The sequence below is a fragment of the Dermochelys coriacea genome, chromosome 10 (genome assembly GCF_009764565.3).
Source record: "Dermochelys coriacea isolate rDerCor1 chromosome 10, rDerCor1.pri.v4, whole genome shotgun sequence".
Lineage (NCBI taxonomy): Eukaryota > Metazoa > Chordata > Testudines > Dermochelyidae > Dermochelys > Dermochelys coriacea.
The window spans coordinates 42,611,085-42,626,270 of NC_050077.1; the positions used below are offsets into that span (position 1 = coordinate 42,611,085).

Here is a 15,186-nt window from a genome sequence, read left to right on the forward strand (position 1 = left end):
CTCTCCTCATTCCCCAAACATTCCTCTGTGCCTAATTAGGGGACGCGCCCCACAGTTTGGGGATCTCTGCCCCAAGACATTTGGGATCACTAGCAGACAGGAATTGAACGTGTGTTTAGATGACTAAGAATGCTGCATTGTAGCAAACTAAAACAGCACCTCAACAGCGTTTGGGTTTGAATGCCAGAACTGGGCACACTTTTGCTATCTGTAATATAAATGCATTACAGACATGTAATCAAAAGACAGATGAATTTATTTAATATTCTGCTGATCAGAATAATCATGTTGCTTTTCACCAGGTATGCTGGCTGCACAGATACAGTACCTAACACATTGCATTTAATATATGCTTTTTCTAAGCAATATAAACTCATTTGTCTACAGATGTAATTAGATTTACTATAATTGCTGGTTTGTTCCTACTATCAAATGCTGATTAAAAAATGATCAACTTACTAATTGATTTGGAGAATAGGGGAAATTATAAGAATAAAGGTGACAAAATGAAAGTTATAGGATTGACCAGATATTTATTATATGAAACAGTATAAAAAGATTATATACATGCACAGTTTTCCAAATTTAATTTAAAATTAAATTAGAATTATGAAGCATTAAGTCAAAACACAAAAGCGGAATTGGTTCAAAATGGTTAAAACTCCAGAAACTATGATTTAAATGCCAATGCCTCTAAGGAAGGGGGGGAAAAAAAAGACAGCATTCTTTAAACAGACCATATAATTCAAAATTGACAGGACACGTGAAACAGAAATACCAGAACTACTTTCTTTGTTCCTAAGGTGTAATTAACCTTACAGCACAAGGAGTCTTATTTCAAACTAGCAATCACTTTATCTTTCAGTCATCAGTCCATAATGCTATCTAACAACTAATTTTCAAGGGCATATTGAAATGTAAATCTTAAATTATCCCCAACTCACAACAGCAAATTTTACTGAAAAGAAATTTTTCACAGCAAAAAAAGCTTTTCAAATCTTCCCTTCTACTATATAGACATGATAATTAAGAATCAAAATTTGACCTCTTAGCATATAACCTACTTTAGATTTAAAATTTATCTTTTTAAAAAAGATCCATGTTTTGATACTGAAAACTCAAGCAAATATGGTCCAGTAATATTTGTTTCACTGAAGGAGTAATCAAGCAATGCACAACTAAGTCTAAAACAAAACAAATATTTGGTTTCATTATGTTGAAGATTTTCATTTCAAATTTTCCAGTTGGAAAATAAAATTAAAATCAACTTTTTCTCTGCTGAAGAAATTAACAAAACACAATTTCTGATACCAATTTTTTTTAAACAATTACTTCCTACCAGAGCTCCATCTAAAGGTGCTGCTATCAGACGACAGGAACTAAAATATATTTGAAATTTTTATAACACTTTGGAGTTTTGCTGCCCATAGGATCCTTTAGATTTGGGTTCACAGGGTGTCCCACCCAATTTATGGGGTGATGCCTGTAGTTTTACAATAGACAAGGGTTTTCAGGTTTTTGGTTTTTATTAAAAGGCTTGCAGAAAGCATTCAAAATTTCTGCAAATGCCATAAATTTGCATAATTCACATTTTTTCATGCCCTCAATACTTTCATATATTGGATGACCAGCTATATTTTGCTGGATTTGGTCCTGTGATTTTTACAACCCTTTTCATCCAAATTGTCTCAGCAATAGCCTAATAGAATCAGTCCCTATGCCTGTCAGGCAGAGCGGAGGGAAGGTGACAGGATGAGAAAATGAGGCAAGACTTTTTTTAAAAAAAGAAAAATCCTAGATGTTCAATCAACATGCTCAGGAGTATTTTTTTTAATTAGGTCTAACCGCTGCCCTCTACTTCCCAACCTAAGCAAGTTCTTCTATTTAATGGACAATGGGCCAGATTTTAAAGGTATTTAGGCACCTAACTCCCATTGAAATCAATAGAAGATTAGGCTCAATATTTTTACATCAGAAACTGTGCTTCCCTCAGTCTTTCTATCCCTACCTTCCCCTTATTCAAACAACTGAAGTGATTCTTCTCAATTCCCATTCACATAAAGTAACTCCTCAGTTAACATCGTCCTGGTTAACGATGTTTCGTTGCTGATCTATTAGAAAATATGCTTAAAGTTACGCAATGCTCCTTTATAACATTGTTTGGCAGCCGCCTGCTTTGTCCACCGTTTGCAGGAAGAGCAGCCTGTTGGAACTAGCTGGCGGGGGCTTGGAACTAGGGTGGACCGGCAGCACCTCCATCAGCTCCCCTAAGTTCCCTGTGTGCAGCAGTTCAGGTGTCTCTATCCGCTCTGCCGTGTGCTGCTCCTGCCCTTTGTCTTGGAGCTGCTCCCAGAAGCCTCCTGCTTTCTGTGTAGGGGAAAGAGGGGTGGTGATGTCAGGATATCCCCCTCCCCCTGCTTCTGTATCTCATCTCCATAGAGTGCGGGGTGGGACCGGACCACTACAGGGCTCAGGACAGAGGAAGCTTGCTGGCAGCACCTGCTGTCTCAACTTGCTGATCTACTTAAAAAGCAGTGTACTTAAGAGTGAGGCCAGCGTACTTAAAGAGGCAATACCTGTGTCTCATACACATGTGCACCCCGGGCACCTTGGAAAGTGGAGGGAGTGGTGTGCATCAATGAGATAGCATGGGTTCTTCCTCACGTTCAGTTTCTGCAGGGAATGTTTGCAACCACTGCCATGCCTCTATTGTGTCTCTCCCCTTCATTCATGCTGCCTTACAGAGCGTGAGGCTACATTAAGAACAATGTGTTAACCCTTGAGGACTCAGCCGAGTGCTAGTTCATCATTTAGCAGCAAGGCATTCCCTGGGAAATACCCCAACCCATGACTCCACCACTTCAACCAAGCTTCACAATGATCATTACTATGTACAATATTAAAGTGTGTGTTTAAAATTGATACTGTGTGTGTGTGTGTGTGTGTGTGTGTGTGTGTGTGTGTGTGTGTGTGTGTGTGTGTGTGTGTGTGTGTGTGTGTGTGTGTGTGTGTGTGAGAAAAATTTCCCTGGACCCTAACCCTCCTTCCCATTTACATTAATTCTTATGGGGAAATTGGATTCGCTTAACATAGTTTCGCTTAAAGTAGCATTTTTCAGGAACATAACTATAACGTTAAGCGAGGAGTTACTGTACAGAAAGCAGGCAGGGAAATTTTTGTTCCAGGTGAATGTTCTATAAAAGTAGCAGCATATGAAAGTAGGTTTATAATGGTATCTCTTTTGCAGCCTTAATTGAGCAGTTATTACCAGTGACCACTATAATACAGTACTCTTCCCAAAAACTTAAATTAGAGATTAACACATTTCCTAAACATAGTCCCCCTTACATGTTTGAGTTAAGTGATCTTCTGAGCTTTGATTTTTTCAATGTACTGCACCAGAGACAATTCTACAGATTACTCTAGTGGACGGAGTTCTGACAAGTCAAAAGCTGAATTTAATCATGTAACATGCTGTATCTATAGGCATAACGATGAAGAACTACTGAGAGAGCGCCACTTAAAACCAACTTTTCAAACGTACATGTTTTCATGTATATTAGTTATTTTGCAAGTCCTAATGTATTAAAGCTAAATTTAATAAATAGACTGGGATACTTTTTAACACATTCAACATAGGAATAGCCACATGAGATGAGTGGTCCGTCAGTGGTCCATTTAGTCCAGCACACTGTTTCTAACAGTGGTCACTTACCTGCTGTTAAGAAGGAAGTACAAAAAAAAAAAAATCCCAGTAATGGCTAGTTATCAAATAACCTGTTAGGAAGTTTCGTCCTAATTCTTGGCATTTAGGTGATGATTTTGTGATGAAGCATAAATATTTATTTTTTATTCTAATGTACTATTATGCTTTCTTTATGTAAAGAGAACAACATAATGGTATGTCCTTTTAAGATTCTTATTAAGTTCTTGGCTTCACTGATATCTAGCAACACTAAATTCCACATATTAATTATGCATGCCTTAAAATGCATTTCCTTTTACCCATTTCATATTTGTTGCCTTTCAATTTCATTGTCTGGTTTTGTTCCTATTATGAGAAAGGGTAAACAGAGTACCCAATTTACATTTGCTATACCAGTGGCTCTCAACCTTTCCAGACTACTTCCCTCCTTTCAGGAGTCTGATTTGTCTTGTGTTCCCCAAGTTTCACCCCCACTTAAAAACTACTTGCTAACAAAATCAGCATACTATTACTGAAAAATTACTTTCTCATTTTTGCCACATAACGATGAAATAAATCAACTGGAATATAAATACTGTACTTACATTTCAGTGTACACTACACAGAGCAGTATAAACAACTCTAACAACTCTTCTCTGTATGAATTTAAACACACCAAAATACAGGCTCAAATTAAACGTATATCCCTCCCTCCCCGACACCCTCAAAAAAATGGAAGAGGACCAAAAACATGCCACATACTTTGTGCTTGGAACTTGATTTCTCTCACTCCCTAGACCAGGACTAATCCCAGTGTCTACTGGTATCTTTGAGTATTTGTGAAACCAGTTTAAGAATAAATGCACACTTTTAAAGACCGATAGGCTGTTCTAATAAACAGGTTGTTTTGCTTTTGAAGTGAAATCAAATGGAAAATTTGCTGTGAATAATTCCTATACTACAGAGTACTGTACTAATGAAAACATACAATGTTGGTTGAGTGAGCTCAGATGTTGTATAGCAGGAGGTTGAATTTCATAAATCTGGCATTTCTGCTAGTCTGTAATGTATCAGGTCACTCACTCCAGATGTTGGCATTCCTGTTTTTCCAAAATCAAAAAGGGTTAGCTTTCTGGGTAATCTCAGTTTACTGGAAGTGACAGGCAGAAACTAGGGTCCAGCTCTGCTATATGACCTTGTTCCCTTTTCTCCCCCCACCCCATCATGGAATACTAGAGCATGAGTATGATGATATCAGGAAACTTGAAACTTTCATGACCTCAAGAGAATTAAAGTAATTAAATTAGCTCTTCTCCCCCCTCTAGTTTAAAGGCACAGGGAGCTTTAATCTGAAATGCAATATTTTGTTTTCCATATTTACTTGCAAATATGTTGCATAAAAAAGGACTCCTGACCTTCATATCTGAGAATCAGAGCTAGCCAGTTTATTGCATATAAAGAATGTTTAATGTTTAGACTTCAATAAGACCTTTTACATGGAAACTTTACCCCAAGGGTTGAATGCGTCTTCTCCTCATTTTCTTTATTCAGTGAGCTTTTTATAATGCTGCAAAGAACTTCCTGCTCTTTCTGATTAGATTTTGCCTTTGAATTCTGAAATGACAGTCTGAGGATATGTCTACACTTAAAGTGCTACAGGGGCATAGAGAGAGGTTCTCCGGTTTGCCTAGGTAATCTATCTTCCCAAGAATTCTTCCTTCAACCTAGCACCATCTACACTGGGGGTTGATTTGGCATAGTTACACATCTCAGGAGTGTGGATATTTCACTCCTTGAGAGAGACAGAATCATAGAATATCACGGTTGGAAAAGACCTCCGGAGGTCATCTAGTCCAACCCCCTGTTCAAAGCAGGACCAAGCCCCAACTAAATCATCCCAGCCAGGCCTTTGTCAAGCCTGACCTTAAAAACTTCTAAGGAAGGAGATTCCACCACCTCCCTAGGTAACACATTCCAGTGTTTCACCACCCTCCTAGAAAAAAAGCTTTCCTAATATCCAACCTAAACCTCCCCCACTGCAACTTGAGACCACATTACTCCTCGTTCTGTCACCCGCTACCACTGAGAACAGTCTAGATCCATCCTCTTTGGAACCCCCTTTCAGGTAGTTGAAAGCAGCTATCAAATCCCCCCTCATTCTTTTCTTCTGCAGACTAAACAATCCCTTAGCTGTGCCTATGAGTTCCCAGTGTAGACCAGTCCTTAGGCTTTTAGACACTTAGATGAGGTGTATTTAATGTGTGTTAAACTGCTCAAAGTAAATGGCATGTTGGTGAAATATTTTTTGCAACATTACATTTTAATAAATAAAGTATCTGTTTTTTCATTCATGTCTTAACCAAATATCTTAGGTAAAAAATACATCCCATTCTTGATACATTACTTTTTAGTGTTGGAAGACTGGAAAGGTTGAACAGGGTAGATTTTAGGAATGCAGTTTATACAATTTCTGTAAGCCATCAGTAGAAACTGAGAAACAACTTAGACAATTTCAGGGTAATAAAAATGTTCTAAAAATAGTAAAAAAAAAAATAGTTCACATCTATCATTCTAGATTCTCCCAAGCTGCATTTACTTCTTTTCATGTGAGATGGCATACAAGAACGATTTTTTTTTATTGCTACTTTGACTTAGTCCCAGATTTGGACCTCTAATCTTATATATTTAATCACATGCCAAAATGAAAATTCTCTGTGAAGTTTGGCATATTTTCTTTGTATGCTTTTTTAAAATACTGTCGCGCTCTTGCACAGGAGCTTTGTTTGGAGACAAGGACAAAGATTTACAAGTGAATAGTGATTTTTAGATGCCTCAATTTTGTTGTGTCCAACTTGAGAGACCTCAAATGGGCCTGATTTTGAGAAAGTGTGGAGCCCTCGTGCACACTGCCAATGCCATGGATAAGATTTTTGTGCTGTGCCTCTTGGGTGGCTGTCTGACACTTTGCACATTTTTCACAGGACATTAGAGACATGGTGAAATCCTGACCCTATTGAAAACGAGTGTTTTGCCATTTACTTTAATGGAGCCAGGATTTCACCCTTGATGTATTAACTTCAGTAGAGGCAGCAGAGTTCTGGAAGTCATTACTTTTTAAATATATTATCACCTGTAACTCCATCAATTTATTTCCTCCCTCATTGTTATACTTCTCTCTTTTATTTGCCTGACTGCAGCCTCTTGTGGCACACCTTTTAGGAGAGGACATCTTTGTCTGAGCCCTTTTGGCCATGACACACAACTGGAATGTTAAGGGTCCATCTATTCTTTACCCTGGTCTACCTTTCCTTAGTTTGTGAGGTATTATCCTCTTTGGGAAGGTTTATGGGAAATTACCTGAGTAAAAGTCCATGATTTAAAAAACTGTTAGAAATAAAGTCTGTTAAAAATAGAGAGAAAGTTTAAAATAAGTTATGCATAACATATCTAATCTGAAAATTTAGCAAAGCTCAGCTGGATAGGCTCACCATAACAAGTTAAAATAGAAAAGAAATCGCTTACATTCCTTGAAATGAATATCTATTCTTTGACCCTCTTTGGACAGAGCAGCTTCAGATTCCCTCTCCTTTCTGCGTCTGAGATTTCTCTCTCTTATTCCTCCAGGACCTGTTTTTTCAAGATTTCCAGCCCGTTTATCATGGGTGTCTCTAAAGTCCATCATTATCCCTAGCACCTCTTACAAAAGTTGTTTTGGTTTGTTATCATACCAGACAACTCCTCACACAGTCCTTAGTGGATAGCTCTACAATTTGTCTGCAACTGTATCAGTCCTCCGAGGCCCAGGGACAAGATCTATTGTGCAAAAGATCTGTAAGAATTGTTAATTAACCTAATTTCAAATGGTTAATTTACTGAACATGCAGACACATTCTAACCTGTCAGGTGGGATAGTCAGCCTCTGTCTACATTTTAAAATGTAGCTTATAAGCTTCCATAATTCAATTTTAACATACTAACTTACTCCATATTAAATATCACTTGATTGATACCACCATATTCTCTTATAGGCACATTCCTGCCCATGACGGAGTGAGGGTTGTGGGCACCGCTATTTAAAGCTTGTTGGTGTAAATTAGAGAATGGACAAGAACAGAGAGGAAGACTTTTTTTCCCCCAACATCTGTTAATTACTTCCATAGGGGAATCTGTTACACTCCCATGCCAGTTTTCTATTTCACCAATAATTAAACTTACTTCAATAACAGGTCATCTTAATCTCTAGAAAATATACACTTCTCTGTGTGTGTGTTTAATGCTATGGAATATTCCAATCTGAAAAGCCTTTCAAGAGGAAACAACTCTGAATATACAGCGTTTGGTTCTGTTTCCTATGAGAATAACACCTGTAAGAGAAAACTGCTTGATACAGATTCTGAAATGGACAGTAGCAGATACTTAATTTACATGTAAATAATAATTTCCCTTATTGAGTGGAATATTTTGTACGAGATGATGGTCATTCTAGCCATTTTGATCCTAAACACTTAAGTAGCACTAGAGCTTTAGAAATTATAGTTAGCATTGAGACCATTTATTTTATTTTTTTTTTAAATTAGGCAACTAATTATATATTCCATTAGAAAATTAGTTTCTGCTTTAGAAGGATATAAATTTACTATCTAGCAGAGATTGTATGCCTTTATCAGTAATTAGCAGCTTAGTAGCTAGCAAAGTCTCCTTGTTGATATTGACTAATGGGCAGAGTTATCTTTATTTACATAACTGCACTTTATGAAATGCATGTGCCTTCTAACTGCATATTGATAGAAGTGCACCTTGCAATATAAATTCATACCTTTGCCTTTCCAGGAATGAATGATTTGGTTCAGAAATGCAAAAGTGAGAGCAGTATTCTGTGAGGCACCTTAAATTTTACAGAAGTAATTTTATACCAAGTTTTTTAAAAAAAACCTCTGGAGTTATAGTAGAGTTTGTAGGTAGTCAATAAGTAGTTTCGGATTTTGATATGGTGGTTGAGAGGTATTCTCAAAAGCTCTCTCCCTTCCATGAATGTTGACACCCGTTAAAAATAATAATTGGATAAAACAAACATTTATTTTGGCTTTCAGTGTGTTGACTTTTCACCCAGAAGGGTGTCTGTCTTCTGATTTTCCTATTTTTAAGTCAGCATGAACAAATCTTTTTGCAACGCATCCAAATGATTTCTTATAGGCTGCATTACAAATGGTCCAGATATATGGCCTATATTCCTAACCAAACTGTGTGTTACGTTGTGGGATGAAATGAAAGGATATTTTAGTATCAGCAATAACAAATGCAACTGATGGCATTTACAATGGTATTATTCAGATTTCTTAGATGAACCAATCCATTGATGCATTTTGAAAATATAAAGGGTCTGTTATTGTCCCTGGTGTCCAAATTTAAGATGCCACTGAAGCAATGAAGGACAAAAAGTGTCAACCAGGGGTACATGTAGGAGCTACGCAGAGGTCTTCCAGTGGGTACATCAACTCATCTAGATATTTGCCTATTTGTACAACAGGCTCCATAAAAAGCACTAGCAAAGTCAGTTCAAACTAAAATTTCATACAGACAATTTTCGTTAGTACAGTACTCTGTAGTATAGGAATTATTCACAGCAAATTTTCCATTTGATTTCACTTCAAAAGCAAAACATATCTTTACATTAGAATAGCCTATCAGTCTTTAAAAGCGTGCATTTATTCTTAAACTGGTTTTACAAATACTCAAATATACAACAGACCCACTGGGATTAGTCCTGGTCTAGGGAGTGAGAGAAATCAAGTTCCAAGCAGAATGCATGTGGCATATTTTTGGTCCTCTTCCTTTTTTTTGAGGGAGGGAGGGAGTATACATTTAATTTGAGCCTCTATTATGGTGTTTTTAAATTTTCCATGGAATTTGCACCCATCACACTTCTGACTGTTTCTTTTAATTTCCACTTAACTAGCTTCCTCATTTTTGTACAGTTCCCCTTTTTGAAACTAAATGCTACTGTGGTGGGCTTCTTTGGTATTTCCCCCCACACTCCCAAAAGGATGTTAAATTGAATTACTTTATGATCAGTACTACCAAAAGGCTCAGCTATACTTGCCTCTTAGACCAGATCCTGTGTTTCATTTAGCAATTGCCTCTCACCTTGTGGGTTCAAGGACTAGCTGCTTCAAGAAGCAGACATTAATAATATCTACAGATATCTCTGAATCCTGCACAGAGGTGACAAGAACCCAGTCAATATGGGGATAGGTTTGCACCAAATGCACAAACAGGCCATCTATCCACAAGGCATGCTGCACTGAGTACTATAAACCATTGGTTCTCAACCTTTTTTTTTTAACCCAGGGACCCCTAAACTTAAATACACAAACCTGCAGACCCCCAACCAGAGATGGTGTGTGGCAGGAGGCACTCCGTTCCCAAGCCCCCCACCCAGGGCTGAAGCCAATCCTTGGTGGACCCCATGAAATCTAATCCAAGGGCGGGCTGCAAACCCCTAGTTGAGAACCAGTGCAACAAACTGCTGGACTTCTGCCTGCATTATTTGTACTCTTTCAGGGAGGTTTGTTTGTTCTTTTTTGGTTTGCTTGCTTTTGTGGGGAGGTGAGGGATATTTATTGCCCTAAATTTAGAGAATGTTAAGTGTGTGTCTGGTTCTCACATTCCCTCTCTAAACTCCCTCACAAAACTCCCATTTGCTGCTCCTGGTTGCTTGCTCCTCTGGTAGCTTAGGAGCTGTCTTTTTAAACCCCTGCTCTCCCTGAGTGGCAATATGCCTACTCCCATACCCCCCAAATTTCTGCACAAGGTTATATTTTAATTTACAGTGTCCAGGTGTACTCAGGTTCAACAGCCATAATACATTGCCTTCAACCACACAACTTCTATGAGTCATGACTGGCTAGCAAACCTTTTGGGCACTTTGTTTGTACATGCGCAGTGAAATCCATTTGGCACGTGCCAATCTAGAGCTAAATTCTTTCAAATAATATTTTCAATGTTTCTCCAAGAAAGAGCAAATGAGAATGTCATGCATTAGCTGGGGTAAATATTGAGAGATTGAGACCATTTTGGGCATGATCAAAACCACGGTTTGATCCCTAGGTCTGTGCAAAAAACACTGATAGACTCCAGCAAACTTAAGAAAAGATGGGGGTTTCTTTGGGATGCAGTGGGGGCTGTATCTCAGGAACCCATGGATCAAATGACCCCAGATTTAGATCACTAACCTACTTTCATGAGGCACACCAAATTTCAAAGCAATCAGTGTAAACATGTGGATTTTACAGCACTTGGAGACATCAACCTTTAAGCACAAAGGCATTCTTAACCTTAACAATAGCAGAACTAGAGCTCTACTATAATAAAACTTTTTTCCATCTACATCTTCTGATATTGTGATAAAGAACTGAAAGCCCCTTATCTACACTAGCCTTTTCCCTAGAATTTCCCACAATTGCTGCCACCATAACAACCATGGGAGCTGTAAAGAAGATGAGGCACTGATGTTCTGAGCACTGTCATGTAGACTTTCTCTGAACTCTTGTTTAACATCCCAGGGCTTGACCAAACAGGGAGGGCATAAATGTAATGATTTTTAAAAATGTAACAAAAATCAATTTTTTAAAAACAATTTCTTTTATTTAAACTGATTTTATATTTACTTGTTGCTAGCTCTTAGTTTTCTTCCCATTTTATTGCTAAAGTGGATATTTTGTATTTGATGTTCTAGTTTCCTAATTGTTGGTAGAATTTTTAGGTTTTACATAGATATTTTTTCTACTAAGTCACACACTTAAAATGTTCATCTGCACAGTAAAAAATAATTCTAGAGTCTCATTAACATCCTTAATTAAACACAACACAAATTAATAAGCAAATAGCCCAGGCTATATTTGCCATCAGCACCACCTATTAATATACTGAACTTCTACAAGTTAAGAAGCTAAAATGTTTCAACAGGACTATACTCCTTTCTCAGGGTTTGTAGTTCTGAAGTCAACAAGGCTTGTTCTCCTAAGTCAATTAGGTGCCTAAATATGGACACAGGTCCATATAAATATCTATTTTTGTAAATGTTGGCTGTTTATAAATTAGTTCACACTAAATTTGTTAATACACTGAAAGTCTAAGTAACTGTAGTTGCCTGGAATGTGGAAGCAATTTAGTTTTGAAGTGACAAATTTTATGCCACTAAGAGAAAAGTTAACTTTTAGCACCTGCTGCTGCAAAACCTTAGCACATGCTTAACTTTAAGCACAAACAGCCCCACTGAAGTCAATGAGATGATTCAAGTGACCTGTTAAGCGTTAGTGAGATAGGAGCCTTAATTGTCAGTATTTTGTCTGCTGCCTATTACAGTGTTATACTGACATTTTAAAAATAAAAAATGGCATTTATAGATTAGATCATTTTAAATTTTATCTGAAGCTGCAGCAGCACACATTTTCACATTAGTTTTACAAAGCTTCAACCTGATATAAATCAATGATTGGAAAAAAGTCAAGTTATTTAAATTATGTAAACACTCCACCCCATAAGTGCCTTTTCTTCTCTTGATGATAACACCTGATAACTTCCACTCCATTTTTCAAATTGCATGAGTAACCAGTTTAAAAAAAAAAAAAAACATGGAGGAAAAGATCTTAGTACTTCTGATCAACTCATATCGGTCATGAAGACCTTGATCCAACATCTTGTAATTAAAAATATTTAGCATTAGAATGGAAGATTTAAAGTACCAAATCATTAGGAATCTTTTCCACCAAGAAAATTGTACTCATTTAGCACTCTAACTGACTTCATGCAACTTGAGAAGTTGGGTCTTCAACAGCATGGTATCACCAAGCAGCTGATAGGCTTTCTACTTGGAAAAGTTTCCAAAACCAGAACATACAGAATAATTTGCAGGACATGGTTTGCTTAGTGCAGTGGTCACCAATCTTTTTCAATTGTGCCCCCACAACCGGTTCACTCCCCCCCCCCGGAGCTGCGTTCTGGGGGGTGGAGGTGTGAATGGGGCAGGAGGGGGGAGGGGGAACTACACTTGGAGCAAGACAGGGAAGCCACCGGTATCTCTCTCACCAGAGCAGTCCCTGAGTGCTCCTCCAGGCGAGCAGCAGCTGCTGCTGTTTCCACTAGATTACAGACCTGAGAGTGGCTATCCTTCAACAAAAAAAACTTCAAAAACAGACTCCAATGAGATACTGCTGTATTGGAATTAATTTGCAAACTGGATACAATCAACTTAGGCTTGAATAGAGACTGGGAGTGGATGGGCCATTACACAAAGTAAAACTATTTCCCCATGTTATTTCTCCCCCCCCACCCCCCAACTGTTCCTCAGACATTCTTGTTAACTGCTGGAAATGGCCCACCTTGATATCACCATAAAAGGTTTTCCTCCTTCCCCCTCCCCCCCTTCCTGCTGGTAATAGCTCATCTTAAGTGATCACTCTCCTTACAGTGTGTATGACAAAACCCATTGTTTCATGTTCTCTGTATGTGTGTATATAAATCTCTCCACTGTATTTTCCACCAAATGCATCCGATGAAGTGAGATGTAGCTCATGAAAGCTTATGCTCAAATAAATTTGTTAGTCTCTAAGGTGCCACAAGTACTCCTTTACTTTTTCCCACTGGGGCACCAACTTTCTAACTGTTGAAAACTGGACACCCTGCCCCGCAAGGCCCAACCCCTTATCCCGCCTCTTCCCCAGACCCCACAAACTGCTCACTCCTCCTCCTGTTGCTCGCTCCTCCCCGTCCCGGGATTCACTTGCCACCTGCAGAGCTGGGCTGGGAAGACTGGACGCGGAGCCTGCCTGCCTGCCCAATTGGGGCATGGCAGGAGGAGCCAATCCCCAGAGCAAGGTGTCAGGATGGGGAAATCGGGACACAGTGGGACAGACGGGGGGTGGAGAGGATACACACACCAACCTCTATGCCTAAGACTTGACCTGGCCAGGAACCAGCCAGCCACTTCTCTCTGTAAGCAGCTGAGCAGAGAGCAGTTCCTCCAGGCTCCAGCTGCAGCTGTTGTGCTTCCCACCCTGCAGTGGCAGAGGCCGGTTACTGCAGGTAACTGGACTTTTAGTGTCTGGTCATCACTGCTTACTGGACTTTCCGGTCAAAAACAGGACACCTGGCAACCCTACTTCCCATCCTCCAGTGGTGGACGAGACTGCTTATTGCGTGTTACCACATTTAGTGTCCAGGAGGCTGGGACTGAGGCTGGAGCAGAACTGGGGGCAGAGTTTGGCTGGGTGGCACTCCCTCCCCGCCCCCCCGACATTCCTCTGCACCCTCCTAGGGAGGCATGCCCCACAATTTGGGGACCACTCGTTTAGTGCATGGGACTCTACCTCATTTTTCTTCACCTGGCAGTAAAGACACTTTGGGGAGATTTATCGTCAGTCTTCCAAAAAAGCCTGAACCGCTGTTACCCTGTGAGGGGATCAAGTCTCAGAACTAGGGGCCATTCCAGAACAGTTTAGCCTCCTGTCCTGACAGGGGCCTGTCTTCCCCTCCCAGGAGGTGTTTCCGTAGTGGCGAGTTGCGGAGAACCCAGGCCCACCCTCTACTCCGGGTTCCAGCCCAGGGACCTTAAACGCAGCGGTTTTTGGCAGCTGACCTTTCACTGCCAGAGTTGCTACATTTCCCTGGGCCACATCCCCACAGCTCTCCCGCTTCTCTCTCTCAATGCCTTCTTCACCCTTACCTTAGGGCTCCCTTTCCAGTGGCTTGAGGCTGTCTTCATTACACAGCCCTTCAGCCACACTTCCTCTCCTCTGGATTCCTTCAGCCTGACTGGAGTGAGCCCTTTTATAGTATCAGAGGGGCCTTAGAGTCAGGTGTTCACATTAGCTTAACAGCCTCACCTGACTCTTTGCAGGTTAATTGGAGTTAGGTGTTCTCATTAGCCTAACAGCTTCAACTGACTCTTTGTAGGCTAACTGGAGTCATGTGTCCACGCTAGCCTGGAGCAGCCCCTGCTCTGGTCAGTTAGGGAACAGAAAACTGCTTATCCAGTGGCCAGTATATCTACCTTCTATTACTCTGCTATACCCAACTGGCCTGGGTCTATCACACCACACATTTTGGATTTTAACTCATTACCAAATCTATACACACCAGGAGGTGTTCAACAGCACTGGCCTTTGGAAGGACCCTCTCCATGGCAAACTTTTAATTTTTTTGGTCTAAGCAAAATGAATTCAGCTTTTTTTTTTATTTATGTTTAGTTAATTTCTGATTTTTTTCCCAACTTAACAAGGTCATCAAAGTATGAAAATGGAAGTGTGTGCTTTAGCAGCAATGAAACTTTCTCAGTCTTGAGAGTACACTTCAAGAGAGCTGTTCTGCATATGCCTCTATTTTTGCCCTGGTGCAGACTTCCAGACCAAACATCCAAGATTAGGGGATGGAGTGCTAAACTGCTCCTGAATGATTTGAGAGAAGTCAGTGAGATTCTTCAATATATTAAACCAGTACCTCTT

General features: G+C 39.6%; 1 protein-coding gene across 30 annotated transcripts in view; it reads right to left on the reverse strand.

Moving 5' to 3' along the window:
• NEO1 (neogenin 1) overlaps positions 1–15,186 on the reverse strand; it is a 499,518-nt gene that overhangs the window by 287,488 nt on the left and 196,844 nt on the right. The window lies entirely within an intron of this gene.